The 15,700-nt window shown below is 42.4% G+C and overlaps 1 protein-coding gene across 3 annotated transcripts in view; it reads right to left on the reverse strand.

Annotated features, from left to right (window-relative positions):
• PLCB1 (phospholipase C beta 1) overlaps nucleotides 1-15,700 on the reverse strand; it is a 412,203-nt gene that overhangs the window by 378,017 nt on the left and 18,486 nt on the right. The gene's annotated exons all lie outside the window — the stretch shown is intronic.

A 15,700-nucleotide genomic window follows, 5' to 3' on the forward strand; every position in this document is an offset into this window, starting at 1 on the left:
TGAGCTTTGGAAGTCATACCAGCTCACAGTGCAAATGAGACCGCTTTTGTAGTCACACAATGAAGTCGTTTTCCCTTCACACTAACGAGACTTAAACCTATGACTGTTCTCCCCATTTTCAAGAAACTTTAAGTAATTCCACGTGCCAACCAAAAAAAGAAAAATCATTTGTATCTCCAATGTCTCTTTTTATTTCTCCAAAGACAGCAACAATACCAGAAAAGCTACAATTGCTGCATTTTCCACTACAGCTCTACTTTTATTTTAAAAAATTTTGAGGGTGTTTTTTTTTTTTTTAAACTATAGCATTACTTCATTGGATAAAGCATTAATATCGATGCTACCCTGAGGACTCAAAAGGCATAATTTCAGAACATGATTTACTACCAAATGCAACTCCATGTGGATGTTGATGTGGCTGCAGTACCACCTGTGCAACGCTTTAACTTTGCTTGCTGCAAACAATGCTTATGCAACAGCAGTTTGTGTGTTTTGTAGTTTCCCCAACTCTATTTTCCAAAAGAGCGCAAAGAATTACATGATTTAGTTGTCTGAACTGCAGAGGAAGTTATAATAGCAATGATAACAAAGAAAGCAACAAATTAAGTCACTCTTCACTCTCTGGATTACAAGTTTTCTCGTTCTGCTTTTACACCTCTGGAGAAGTTCAGCGTCATTAAGTATAAAACTTTTCAAGAAGTCTGAAGGGTTACACACAATCAGCCATAAAACCACTCTAAAAGAAGTTGACATGCCTGAAAGTTTTGTTAGCACCTAATATCCTCTGTGCTGATAATTATTTCCAGTTACTTTAAAAGGCCAAGTTAATGATTACACTCATAGTAACAGGTGTGGATTCTATACAGCTGGCAGAAATCCTTTCCTCTGCTAAATTATGCCTCGTTGCTATTCACCTGCAGAAACAGGAAGCCGAGTGCCCTCGGGAGAAGATTCAGACACAGAGCTAAGGATTATCCACACAGGTGTGATACAGCCCAAAAACATACCCCACCGAACAAGGCACACCCTTACAAAAGATATCAACGTTTCAGATGGTTTCAGACTAGTGTTGCCCAAGCACACACTTTATTTCCACTTTCTAAAAGTGCATTTTATACCCACCCTTCAAGGGCTTGAAGTAACTGTGCTCACGCCAGACTATTTAACATTGGCTGCTCCTGCAGCAGTGGTACAGTCGCATATTCAGTGACACTGAAGGGTTACTTTGTGCCGGCATCTCAGGAAAATCTGATCTCACAGTCCCCAGAGCCTGTAATGCTCTCTGCACAGCCAGGAGACATTAAGACAAAGCCTTCACTCTGCAAAAATTATTCTTCAGTAGGAAGATAAACACTGTCTCCCAGAAGATGCCACCAGGAAACAACCACATTTAGCTTCTGTCTGAGAATTTCAGGATTCTGTTAGAGGCTGCCCGGTGGCCCATCTCATCTTTCTACCGAAGGACAAATGAAGCCGATTTCATTTAACTACAGAAAACTCAAAAAAGCCTAGCAAAAATATAGTCAGGGTTGAAATAATCTACCAATATTTAATATGTTCCATATTGCCACACCAGACCTTCCCTTTCCTACATCTGCTGTAGGATTACGAGGAAGGAAAGAATTTTAGTCCACTGCTTTGAGAGTTTTGCAAGGAAGGTTCAAATTATTCAGGCCAGCACTTGATCTGTCACTCCAGGATTAGACAGCTACAGGTGATGAGGAAATCTGCATCAATATCTGCATTATTTTAATTGACTTTCAAATTGTCAAGGAATGAAACGCTGCTGCCAGAAGGACAGATCCCACAGAAGAACCTGTCTCACAGCAGCCAGCTGGAAGAGGCAGGAGTTAAGCCAACAGCTACAACATCAGTCAACAAGCAGCAACCTTGCTCACACACAAGGTAAGCAGGCTGCAGAGAGAACGCCAAGAGAAGCAGGATTTAAAAAAAAAAAAAAAGAAAGAAAAAAAAAGGGCAAAAAAGCAAACCTTTCTTCCCTCTCTTCCCTCTCCAAACTCATGAGTGAGTGCAGTGAATCCTGCTTTAATAATACAGCTGTACACTAAATGAATTACTTTTTCCTATCATCAGGAATAAGGATGCTCAGGAGAGCTTACTAACTTGCAGCTCACCTCCATGTCCCAGTACTAGCTTTTGAATCAGAGCTAGCCCACGCGCTGCTGGCTCATGCTGCAGGCCCAGCAAGCTTGTGTCTGCCTGCAGTATGTGGCACAGCACAGCCACGATGCTTCATAAAAATCACCACCTGTCTGATGCTAAGAAAATCCTTAGATAACTTGCCTATAGCTTTTATCTAAAACAAAATAAATGTATTTCGGTGTCACGCCTATGTTAGACACCCTTTGTGGATGTGATACTTGCAAATCTAGACACAGTCACAGAACCAAGGCTGCCCCTACTTTCAATTTGAGAGGCCTTTGGTTTATTCAGGGTACTGCCACGGTAATTTTGCAACACAGACGGTCCTATCAGCATGTTTCATCCTCGCTCCCACATACGACCTTCTTTGGAGGCAACATCACCCAGGCCATTCTCCCTCTGCCAGGTCTAATGCCCCAGGTGAGTTTGCAGGGAGTTGTTTGGGCCTCAGTGTCACCTGCATCTTCAAGCAAAGCCGGCTAGATGGGAGCTTTCGGTGGCTTCCCCTAAGCCATGGGAATGAATTTGCACAGGTGAACTATAACTGAAGGGTTTGCAGTTCATCAGCAATACCTCACAGTATGCAATACATGAACGAGGGCTTAGAAGTTGGACAGCCCGCATACACATTACAAAAAAACAACCACCATAAAACAAGAACACTCCTAGTATACTGGGACACCAAATTAAGCACTGCAAATTCAGCAAAAGCCAGAAGCCCCTGAGCGTGACTTTCTTGTTTTATACAGCAGGCTTGGACAATGTTCAAAGGCCTGAGGACATGAACTTCTATCCCAGTGTGTGTCGGTGATGGGGATACTCGTGAATTATCACTTAAGTTATCTTCTATTAAGAAGGTCCCTTGCAAGGAAGAAGTCTCTGGGCACAAATCTAAGACAACACAAAGAAAGCTCATCTCTGGAAACTAATTTAGCTTCAAAGACCAGGCCTTGTAACTAGCTTTCTATCTTGACAGCATGCATACCATGAATCCACTTAAAAAATACGGTGTAACTGAGTTTTCAGAAGCAGAGAAATTTATACTACTTGCTTAAAAAAAACCAAAAAACCAACAACAACCACCACCATGTTTTCCTACTTCAGTGAAGGACCTTTCCAATGCCCAGTTGGGCAACTGTAAAACCATACATCTTCATCGTACTCTGAAGTTTAAAAACCACACAGTTTAGCTTGATGACTTATAAAATGGTCTAATTGAAAAAGATTCTGGAGTTCAAACAAAATGCTCTAAGCTTTCTCCCCGTGGTTTGCAAAGGGAGCTTTTGGTGGGTTTGGTTTCAGGTTGTTTTTTGGGTTTTTTTGCACTTTAATGCAATATTCATTAGTTATTTGCCTCCTGATCTAAGGTTTCAATTCCAAAAGCTGTTTATCATCAGCATAACATTTTGAAGTGGATGCAAACCAGAAGCCTGCTTATAGCTCTGAGATTGCTAGGTAACAACCAGTACTCCTCCATCCCCCACTCACCTTCTCACCCCTACACACCAGCACTTTGACTAAGACCAGCAGTCCAACACTGCACCACGTGTCACTCCACAACTTCAACATGTTTCTGACTTACTGAGGCATCTCTCATGCACCATTACTAAGTCACTTGCTCTGTAAGTAAGATAGAAAAAAAGACTAGAGGATGCAGAAGACATTCAAGAAGAGGACAGGTCAAAACAACGCTTTATGTAATAGGAAAAGGCTTTTCTGCATTCTGCAAGCATATCAAGTAATGCCCGTCATTCACTTTGTGATCAGCGTATATCAGTTTGACAGTTAAAGATTTCCAGATCATACATGATCTTGCAATATATTGTATTTTTTCTTATCTTGTTGATTTATACAATGGTTTACTAATTAGTAGCTGTCTGACTGGAATTGAGTTTCTGGAGCAAACATTGCCATTCATATCATAATGATATTAGCCAAAGACATTCTCAAGCCTCTTCTGGGAGCTCATTCATTTCACAGGTATATTAACTTCTTGTGAGTTGGGGGGGGGGGGGGGGGCGGGGCAGGGAAGAAAAGCACATGCACACAGGTCTATGGTTGTGGCACATTTAAAACTCCAGAATATCCTTTTAGACAATCTCTGGGGAAAAAAACAAACACATCTAGACACAGGAGATATGATTTATCTCCAAATTAAACAGAAAATAACTTTATTAATCCACATTAGAATATGGCCTGTGTCTTAAGGCAAATCCAGGTTAGAGTACTGCACCTTCACCTCAACTAGTAAGTGCAGGGAAAAGTACAGATGTAGGTGGAAATAACATCATAATATTTGTCTTTAACAAAAAAAAAGTTTGGATTTAAACCAGAATTGTTCATTCTGCCTTACATGACAGTAAGCAGATACTAATGTCTATTCCTACTCCCCATTACTATAACTAAAGTCAAACATGACACTGAAGATTTCCAAAAACATTCCATTCGGTGCGAGGAGGCTTCCTTACACTGAAAGTAATGAGTCTCATTCTGCAAGTTATCCTATTTAATTTTATATACACCTACAGAATCAAGTATGAAAAAACAATTAAAAAAAATAAGAACTATCAAACTGAGGGAGTATATCTGCTTTGTAAATAGTCCTGAGACAAGACCCACTCTCAAGAAGGAAGAGCTCCCCCACCCCCCTAACAAACAGGGCAGGTGGGAGCCTGAGCTATAAGAAGTAGCCCCATCTCCTCTGGTGCCCATACAACTTGTTGGGGTACATATCACAGTAACCCCTGGGCCTCCTTGATTAATCCCTGCACCTCCTTGATTAAAGGAGAAGTAACTACAATCTCCCTACCACAACCATCGGGGCAACTACCAGTCCTGCTCAGAAAGCCCATATCCATTTCTCGGCCATGTGCAGCCTGGCCCTCACGATACCACCCTGAGCTGACAGGTCACACAGTTTTCCTTCCATAATAAATATCAAAGCCACAGCTGCAGCAAGTTGCATCCTTAGGCAGCAATCAGTTCTCAGTGTTAGCAGGATGCATTCGTAGGCCGACTGGCAAGATTCCCCCTGAGAGCTCTTTCCAACCTAGTGCATCTGATGGCAAGGGGCAGTGACAGATGACATCAAGCGATCGTCTGTCACTGCCCATGAGAGCTATATTCGCACACAAAGTTATCACTGTTGCAATTCTTGCAAGCCAGCAGAAGGGGAAAAAAAAGAAAACAAAATGCTGAAGTGAACAGTATCAACTGACTGGTAATACCCCCCTTGACCCCTAAGTGGAGTCCTCTTGACGCTCACAGGTAATTCTATTCGGTCCGATCTCCATTCTGCTGAAACACCCAGGTTAAATTGAGTTTTGTCATTTCCCAGATGTTATTGAGCTTCAAAGCCTGGTACCCTCTCCTTGCACATACCCCTCTTACGTAGAAACACATTACTGGTATATTCAAGCAAACTCCATGCATGTGAACGGTGTTTATGAAGAGCTCATTGCCTAGCCAGCGAAAGGAAAACTCTCCACCTTTGCAGATAAGAAACACAGATGTGAGAGAAAGGGGCTTTTATTCAGCAAGCCACAAGGCAATGCTTTTCTTGAATTATATGAAGTTTGTGTCTTAAATTTACTAGATCTGCAATGGGGACAAAAGTAGCCTTTTCAGTTCGAGCCTTTAACTTGAAACGATGCTATTTTGTTTGGCATGTGACTCTACAGCTCATAACACGCTTGTTCCCATATTCTCAGGCTAATTCTGTAAATCATTAAGAGCATTAATTAGTGATATCAATATATGAACATTCAGACCACCCAACAATCTATATTCCAAACATAAAGCCAAGCCAATTAAACAACATATCTAATGATGCTAGGATATTATACTAAATGGAGCAGATTTACAATTTCTGAAACAGTCCGTTAAGATTATGTGTGAAGTGCTTTTAATTGCCCTATATCTTACTCTTTCAGTCATACCCATATAATTGGCATCTTTTTAGTCTCTGGGGAATTTACTGTCAACTTACAATGCCCTCATGATTCAGAGATTATCCTCATGTTGGTGTCATCATCATGTAGATTAAATTCAAATGTACAAAATTAATACACAGCTGAAACAGCTCAGTTTCACCAACCGCAGATACAGACATTAAAGCTCCATGCTTCAAATCCCTTTTTTGAATCAGGCAGAGTGAGATTGGGGTGTAAGTCTCTCTAGACCCTGAGGGATCTCGTATTGGTCAGTCACCCTCTTCTTTTATACAACAGGAAAACTGAAGTATGCTGTTCTCGCTCTAGGAAAAGGTTCACAGAAGAAAGTCTAGTCGGAGTCACCAGCTGGATGCTTCATTTCCATCTCTCACTTTTTCTGTTCACCTCCCAACCCACTTTGGAAGCAGGAGGTGCGACCTGCCAGCCACCACCACGCCCTGCACTGTGCAGTCAAAGCTGAATGCCGGACTCAAGTCTGAGAATCCCAGGAGGCAAACGCAACTCCAGGTGTTGGTCAGCCGTGCTTCAGGGGCTATAGTCTGTGGCCACACAGAATTGCAATGGCAGTGTGAGCCAAACATGTCTTAAGTCTTATGACACAGGACTGTTTTAGCAAGTTTGGACTCGTATTTCAAGTCCTTGAAATCCTCAGATGCCAACAACGCCTGAAACTCGTCTACAGAGCACCATTTTGCGATACCACCAATACTAAAGAACTATTCCTTAGGCTCTGAGCTGAGACTGTTGCCGACCGGCACTTTTGACTTAATTCATTAAAATTACACTTCTGTCTCTCATTGTTCTGGTAATATACTACCATAGCAACAAATGAGAAGCTGCAAATTATACACGTGACTCTGAAAGGAAGTGCACAGTTCCTGTATATACAAACTTTGATCTACTGCAGGATGGTCAACAGCATCTGTTACTCTAATATCCCACATTATTATAGCCATTTAGCTAAACAGATCATACAAAGATTGTTCCATTAGCCATCTTCCTGGCATAAATCCAGGGAAGTTGCTGAGTGGCCATGACCGAGTACCAGCATAAATCCAAAGGATTTGGACGGACGGCTGTGGCTAAATGCCTGCGTTCTTCAGTGGTAGGAGCCTTATGTTGTTATTTCCAGGCTCACATTTTTAGCTAAATATTATACATGCATTTGAGCACTCTGAAGAAGGCGACAAAGTGACATGTCACATACAATTATGTTTGTAATTGCCAGTCCAACCATATGCAAGTCTCCTTCACATTTTAAACCTGCTCTGAAGGCAATCTGTGAAGAGCTGTTTTAACATAAGATGGATGTATCAGAGTTGCAGAGCCCATGTGCACTGTACAGCCCATCCAGAAACCAAAAAGAAATGGCAAAAGCCGTCCTTCTGCACAGGCAAAATCTCTGCATGAGAAAACAGGACATGTGCAGGACACACAGATACGAATCGAGACAGAGCTGTGTACATAGATCCTATCGGTTCTGCATGAAGCAGAATTGGAGGCAGGAGGAGCAGTGAGAGGAAGGAGGACACACAATTATAGCCTGAACCCTGGTAAGTCCTGCATGAAATGCCAGGGGCGGGGGGAGGGAAGGGGCCTTCACTCTGCCTTATGAAATGTCTTATGTTACTTCTCAACTAAGAGAAAAGGCATTTTCAAGGAATTAAGAGATCTTGTTTCAACAGTCAGCTTTGCAACAGGACTTCTGAAGAGGCTAAGATACTTTCCCCCGCCCGCTGTAACTATAAGAGTAGATAATTCTCCCCTTACACAAAGGCTATGAAGCCAGAACGATTTTTGTCAGTGAAATGTAGGAACACTATGGAGATGAGTGCAAATACATCAGACCTATTTCAGTCTGCAAGTCAGAACGGCTGACTTGACCTCCAGCTTTCTTTATCTTACCTATACCCCCTTCCTGTGTACCCTTCTTGATTTCAGTAAAAATATTGATTGAAAGTTCAACATATGTGAAAGCAGGACCTAAATCTGGATATGCAACACACTGATATGCAAAAGATACTGGTATGAGTTGTTGGTGACAAGATACATCTGCAGTCAGTATACTGAAAACCTACTTCTGGCAGCAGAAAAGCAGTGTCACTTTTCAAACTGATTTTCCACATTTTAAAATATACTGTATGCAAGTCTAATGAGAGAAGCTTTTCACCTCATCCATCTAGTATGCATGACATCATTATGCTCAAAGAGTACTACTGCAGCGTCTCTGACAGGCTCTCCCCAGCAACTTTCACTGACAAAAGTGTGTATAGGTTTCTGTCTTCTGGTACGTCTGCAGAAGGGTAAATGCAAAGCCAGAGATTTATCTGAGATAATTTTAGACTATGACATTTGCTGATAACATCCGACATGAATAGGTCAACTTACTCTGCATACAAGTAGTTTACAACCAACTCAAAACCGCACACCGCAGAGAGGATGTACTTTCCACCTACAGAAAGCACGCAGTCTACTGAATTCCTTTGAATACAATTTTTACAGGGCACCGATAAACACGTATTATTTAAAACACAATTGCTAAATCATTTTTCTTTGCTGTCAAGTACCAGTTACTTATTAGCCACCTCACTGAATTATGGACCATTGTATTATCATAACCAACCACATTGCTTTTGAGGCAATGCTAAGAAAAAGCTATTATGGATCCAGACCTAAGGACAATTCAACTTCGGGGGAAAAGCCTCGAGCTAGAGAACTGAAAGACAAAGTTCCAGCTATCTTCAAATCCCAAGAGCATCATAGCAACCAGATATTTTCCTGGGGCAGGGGAAGCATATATGATATTTAATGATCCAGTCTAGTCCTCTACTGTGGTATGTGACTGCTAGGAAGAGGAAGACAACTGCAAGACTCAGACTGTCCTTGGAACAGCACTGTTGCTGCTCAACACGCATGATGCCAGCTTCCCTTCAAGCATGTTTGGAAACTTTCAATTACAGCATGGGCTAGTGACAGAGTGAAGATCTGGTTATGGAAGACCGGCTGGCAGAAGCACCTGGCAGATGACTAAGATGCGCCACCGCAACATGGACTTCAGCGGCAAGGGAAAAAACAGCTCAGGAAGTCCTAAGGCTTACCTTCATTTAGAAGGATGTTCTTCACAAACAACATAGTCCTATGCTTATTTTACTATTTAGCAAGCAAATCTGGATTAAAAGCAGAAAAAAACACCTCAATTTCACTCTATTTATTTCTTTATTTTTAGGGAAATTACAGAATAAAGCCACCTTTCCTAAGATACCGTATTGTTCTTAAAGTTCCCTTAAATACAGAATATTTTTATTTTTCCCAGTCTCAAAGTTAAAAGTGCCCAAGATAAATTACAATAGTTTTTCTAATGGCACTCCCTGCATATTTTTTGGCCATATTCCTAACTTTCAGGCACTAGTGTTCCACTTCATAGTACTTTTTCTTAAATAAGGCCTTATGTCTAGCTGTCCTGAGTAAACCCAAAGCAGCTAGAATAAGAGACAAAAAACTTCCTTCAGAATTTTGTTACTGTTTTAACAGGGGCTTCAATGAGCATCACTTAGTACCAGACAGCTGTACCCTGCTAATCAATATTTTTATTATTACTCTTGTTAAACAGCACTTACTGCTGTTTATCAGAGATAATCAGCTCTCCGGGTAGTAAACCACCTGTCCAAATTATCCATAGTCCTCTTATGTGAGACATATTGTACAGGTAAATACATTACAGTTTACACAGTTTATTCAACGTACTGCGATCAGCAAGACAGCATTCGCCTAGGTCAGCTGCGAGTTAGCCTTCAATAAACATTACCTGAAATAGCTGGCAGCACAGCTGTGCGGTATCGGCTAACAACCCACAGGCTTCTCCAATTCTGAGGCAGACTTTGTTATCTGGATGGTGTCTGCATAGGTTGTAGCCGCGGCAGTAGCAAAAGGCTTAGTAAAGCTCTGCAGGCACACTGTGACTGGCCTTGAAATCAGGGGTAGGTTCTGGTAATCCCCAGCCCCCAGACAGTACCAGGGCTCTTTGGGATGTGGAGCAGGGGTAGAATTTCACTTTTCATGTGTAACTGCAGCCTTGAAATAGCAATGTTATATATACCCCCACAGACAAAATTGTTATTGGGCTAATTGGACAGCTGAGTGTTTAACATGCCCTGGAGATTCAGGATTTAAATATGTTCTTCAACCACTAACAGCTCTCTTCTACAATAGTACATCTTGTTCCTCTCACACGATGCAGAGTGCATCTTGGATAAAGGCATGTGCCAGTCTTAAAAGCAGGCTCAATCTCCCCACTAAAAATTCAGATACTGGAAGTTACTTTTCCTGGGATATGAATGAAGACAGAAACCTAAATCCTGTATGTCACAGTTCCTACTCCTTCCCCCCAGTGCGAGTGTATGGGGAACAACTCGACATCAGTAGAGCTACAATATCATAAACTCGGTATCAGAGATGAGAACATACATCTATTATTGTTTTTTGTTAATAACTGAAGGATGACGTCAAGAAGTCATAATACACTGGAAAACTTACCTATGTGGAAAGATTAATTAGAAGAAATAATGAAGATGAATACTCATTTCCTGTTTAGTGAAGAGCCTTAACTCTGGAAAGATGAAAAAGGAGCTTTGCCTACTGACAGCACATGCGTCTGCACACGTACACAAAACACAGCCAGGGGAAGGCACAGCCACTTCAGACATCTCCCCTCTTTTGGCAGTTTGACGCCCTCCAGAGCTAGTTCAGAATTTTAATTGCAAAACCACTGCCTGTGGAGGAGATACAGTAGCACAAAACATCAGGAAAACTGAAAGCCAGGCTGTAGACAAGAGACTGTACACGCCACTGGCAGAGGCTGCCTGAAGATTTTACAGACCTTCTAATCCAGCAGAATATTTGGAGGAGACTGGCAATATAAACAGCATCTGTATAGTTAGAAATGCTCAAAAACAATAGCCACACAGACACACACAGTGAACCTAAAACTCTCACGATCTGTAGCATGAGGTTGGTTTTGTGTCTTCCCAGTACTGGGATATATAATGAAAGTTGTTGTTAAAGCAAAGAAGACGGGACTGAAAGACGATTCTCTAGGAAAGGATCCTACAGAGCGTCTTCTGTCCTTACACACTAACCCCAAATCAAAAAGGAAGGCAGTGTTGTACAATGGAGTACTTTGTTATCACTGTACATACAGGCCAAGGGCTTTATCATTTCTGCTCTGTGTGATGCCAACTGCAAGTGTGCAGAGCTGCTGTAAAATACCAAGACTGTAGGAGTAAGCAAAAGGCAGGAGAAGGAAGCAAGGGCAAGTCCACATTTTTAATGGTAGAAAGCCTTAAAGCAAGTAAGGCAAGTATTAGTGCAAAACTGACATTTATTGCCAGTCACTTGTGTTTCAAGAATGTTTTTCAAACTCCTTAAAAAAAAAAAAAAGGAACTAGAACTTCCAAACACATTTATCACAGAACACTGACTACTAGTGGAGTGCATACGCTCACAGGAAGATCACACGTATGGAGACAGAACACATGTTATCTAAAGATCATTATTTTCAGTGCACTATCTCTTAAAGAGGTGGGGTTTTTTTTAAATAAACAAAACAGCATGGTGGGGAGGGGAAACACCTAGGATATGAAGCATTAGTGAGACCTGTCTGAAATGGCAGAGTTTCAGCAGAGAAGGCAATCTGACAGGCATGCCGAGAGATCACTTATCCTCCCAGCGATCAGGAAAGCTGGTGTCCTAGAAGCCAATTTTTGAACTGTGCTAGTAATAGGTCAGTCAGCAAAGCCAATGCTGCATATTCAACCAAATCTATGTACAAGCTGCGGGCATGAACACAAGAGACTTTTTTAATTAAGGAGGAGAAAAGAGACTGAAGGCTAACTTATTACACATCATTGTCTCCATTTACCGCAAGCCCTCCTCAGCTAGAAGACATTAACATCTCTAACACCAAAGCACACGTACTGCAGTGGGTTGGAACCATGCTGTACCAGGTGCTAATTAGGCAGTAAAACAGCATCCCTGCTGCAGTCCTACTCACAGAGGGCTTCTCAAATAGACAAAGTCAGGGCAGAAGTGGGAACGGGCACAGGGACGCAGAGCAGCCCCATTGCTGAGTTATGGCAAATCATGACCAAGAAGAGGCAAGTACCCAGGTCTCCCGACTCCCAGCTGTTTCCTAAAAGCAGACATTGCTATTAGTTAAGGCCAAGTATATACTGAAACATTAAATGACATGATGACCTGATGAGGTGTGAATGGTAAGAAAATTCTTATTTAAGTCACATAGCATTTGAAAGCTTGACAGGCATCCATTAAAGAAGTCACTTCAGTGTATGCTAGTCAACTTGGCCACAAGTTTTCTTCACTGAAATATTTAAGCTGAAAATTGTAACAACAAAACAGTTTCCAGCAGCCAGATCATGAAGGTCTCTTGCACAAAAACTCAAGTTTCCAGTTTTTTTTGGTTTTGTTTGTTGTTTTTTTTTTTTAAATAACATTTACAGTTATCTACAGCCAAAGCTTACCAAGTCTCAGCCCATCTAAACAAAAAACAACCTATAATCTCATCTTTACAGGAAAGTCACAACCCACTTTCAGTTAGACAGCAAGGATAATATTCTTGCATAACACAAAATATCTTAGGACTGTTCTCAGTACCTGAGAATTCAACAGTACCGAAATGTGGATGACTCCAGGGTCATCTTCCCTTTTTGAAGTTCTTTGGCTTCCTCAGTTCAGAAACTGGACCTATGCTGTGGATTAAACCTCATTTAACCCAAACCTCATTTTCTATTCCTGCCTCCCTCACAACAATAAGGGAGGTATTTAGTAGTGGGAAATGCTTGTTACTACAAGCATGTACTACAAACTGCATCTGTGTTTGATGTAGTACCGTTTCCCTAATGGGCCTTGAACAATTTCCATGTTTTGAAAGCAGAGAGATTTCCTTTTAAAAATGAAATCAGCAGTCTGATGGGAAGTTGACCTCCATGAAATATTTCCTTCCATTTTCACTGTCATCTGTGGCAATCCCCTACCACTTTCCCCGTCTTCTTTTATTCTGCTCACATGCCGATTTTTAAGCGGTTATGAAAAAAACATGACCTGCAATTTCCAGGTGACCATGAACTGTTGCTAGGCTGACTCCCCTACTGCTTTAACTGTTGAGGTAGAAATCTTCCCCACTTCAAAATACAACAGGCTCTTCTGCCTTTGAACGATCTCTGTAGCATACGCCAGCAAGGAGGCAACGTTCTTCACTGACAAAGGCACTGGCACACAGTTCCCAGCATGGACCCATCAGTATGGGTGTTAGCTCATGTACTGTTATTTATTTCTGAACTCCTAGGTACTGCCTTTAGAGATACAGGTGAGGAGTTATTTCTATATTAAAGAGAAAGCAAATGCATGCAGGTGAACTTTCCAAGATTACCACTCAGGCTGCTATCAGAGTTAGCAGCTCAACCTTTGAATATTTTATCCTCAGCTGCTTCAAGCCAGTGTTGTGACCCCCAAGCTGAGAACTCCTGTTACAGATTAGTCAGCTTCTCTACTTTTGAGAAGTTGACTTTTATGCTGTGTATCACATAACTGCACCTGCACCTTCACTGGAGCAAGAACTCGCCTTTAGGATTTCACTTGCAATTTCTGCACTGCTCAGCCTAATGGTTACAACAGTCCCTTAGCAAGCAGTTGCATCCTTGAAGAGATTCTCTTCCATTTCCCATTAAAAATGTGACAGACTCACAACTTTGGATGTCAGTATTTATGGGTCATTTTCTTATCCAAAAATTGGCATTTGCATTCCAGCAATGACATCCTTGGTCTCAAGCTTCTAATGCCACTATGGCTGCTCCTAACATTACACCTCAAATTCATGAATCAAGACGATTGCAAAACCCAGGCAAAGGCCCAGATTATTTGCTGTGCCACCACTGTTACTTTACTAGCTGCTTCAGGTTCACTCCCAATTTCCAGTGTCACTGAGAAGCAAAACTTCACATCATCACAGCTCCTTGTCCGAGTGGAGTCCTCATCCAGATTTCCATTGAAAACTACCCTGTGCCACCTCTTCCAGCATGCAACTTACTTGTTTTGAAAAAGAGATTCCAACCCAACTCCACCTAATTGTGCCAAAAGACTAGCATCACCTCCTCACGACCTTGTCCACCTTCAAGAGCCTGAAAGCCCCGACTCCTTAAATTTCCAGCTGAAATACAGTGAGTGACCCCCGCCCTCAAAAAATCAGAGGCAATCCACCCATAGCTTCCCGCTCAGTTCACGCATGCATGAAATGGACAAAGGAATAGTGCCACATGGAGCAAGTCTTGAGCAACGCCATTCACGGAATGAATTTAACTTCCCCTTCAGTTGGAAAGGATTGTAATCTGATATAGAATCATAGAATCATTGAGGTTGGAAAAGACCTCTAAGATCATGAAGTCCAACCGTCGACCCAACACCACCACCCACTAAGCCATGTCCCTAAGTGCCTCATCTACTCGTCTTTTAAATACCTCCAGGGATGGGGACTCAACCACTTCCCTGGGCAGCCTGTTCCAATGTTTCACCACTCTTTCAGTAAAGAAATTTTTCCTCATGTCCAATCTAAACTTCCCCTGCCGCAATTTGAGGCCATTTCCTCTCGTCCTATCGCTTGTTACTTGGGAGAAGAGACCAACCCCCACCTCGCTACAACCTCCTTTCAGGGAGTTGTAGAGAGCGATGAGGTCTCCCCTCAGCCTCCTTTTCTCCAGGCTAAACAACCCCAGTTCCCTCAGCCGCTCCTCATAAGACTTGTTCTCCAGACCCCTCACCAGCCTCGTTGCCCTTCTCTGGACACGCTCCAGCACCTCAACGTCCTTCTTGTAGTGAGGGGCCCAAAACTGAACACAGTATTCGAGGTGTGGCCTCACCAGTGCCGAGTACAGGGGCACGATCACTTCCCTACTCCTGCTGGCCACACTATTTCTGATACAGGCCAGGATGCCATTGGCCTTCTTGGCCGCCTGGGCACACTGCCGGCTCATGTTCAGCCGGCTGTCGACCAGCACCCCCAGGTCCTTTTCCGACAGGCAGCTTTCCAGCCACTCTTCCCCAAGCCTGTAGCGCTGCATGGGGTTGTTGTGGCCGAAGTGCAGGACCCGGCACTCGGCCTTGTTGAACCTCATACAATTGGTCTGGGCCCATCGACCCAGCCTGTCCAGGTCCCTCTGCAGAGCCTTCCTACCCTCGAGCAGATCAACGCTCCCGCCCAACTTGGTGTCGTCTGCAAACTTAATTTATCACACGGGTCCTTCTGATAAGAAGCTTTCTTAGCTTTGGTATTATTTCTGTTCATGCTGGTTTGACACCAGAGAATGTGCGTATGTAGATTATACATAATGTTTTTACAGAAGTCCATGAAGAAGCACCACAAGTACTGGAGCACTGAGAATACAAGTCATCTAATACAGAATTTGCTACTAATAAACCAAAAACCCCCACTCCGTAAAGACCTAAATATACAAGTCTTTTTCAGTGCCTGGTAGAATGCCAGTGTGGTACATGGATCTAAGTCGTTCTGACTCCTG

This window comes from Aptenodytes patagonicus, chromosome 3 (genome assembly GCF_965638725.1).
Source record: "Aptenodytes patagonicus chromosome 3, bAptPat1.pri.cur, whole genome shotgun sequence".
Taxonomy (NCBI): domain Eukaryota; kingdom Metazoa; phylum Chordata; class Aves; order Sphenisciformes; family Spheniscidae; genus Aptenodytes; species Aptenodytes patagonicus.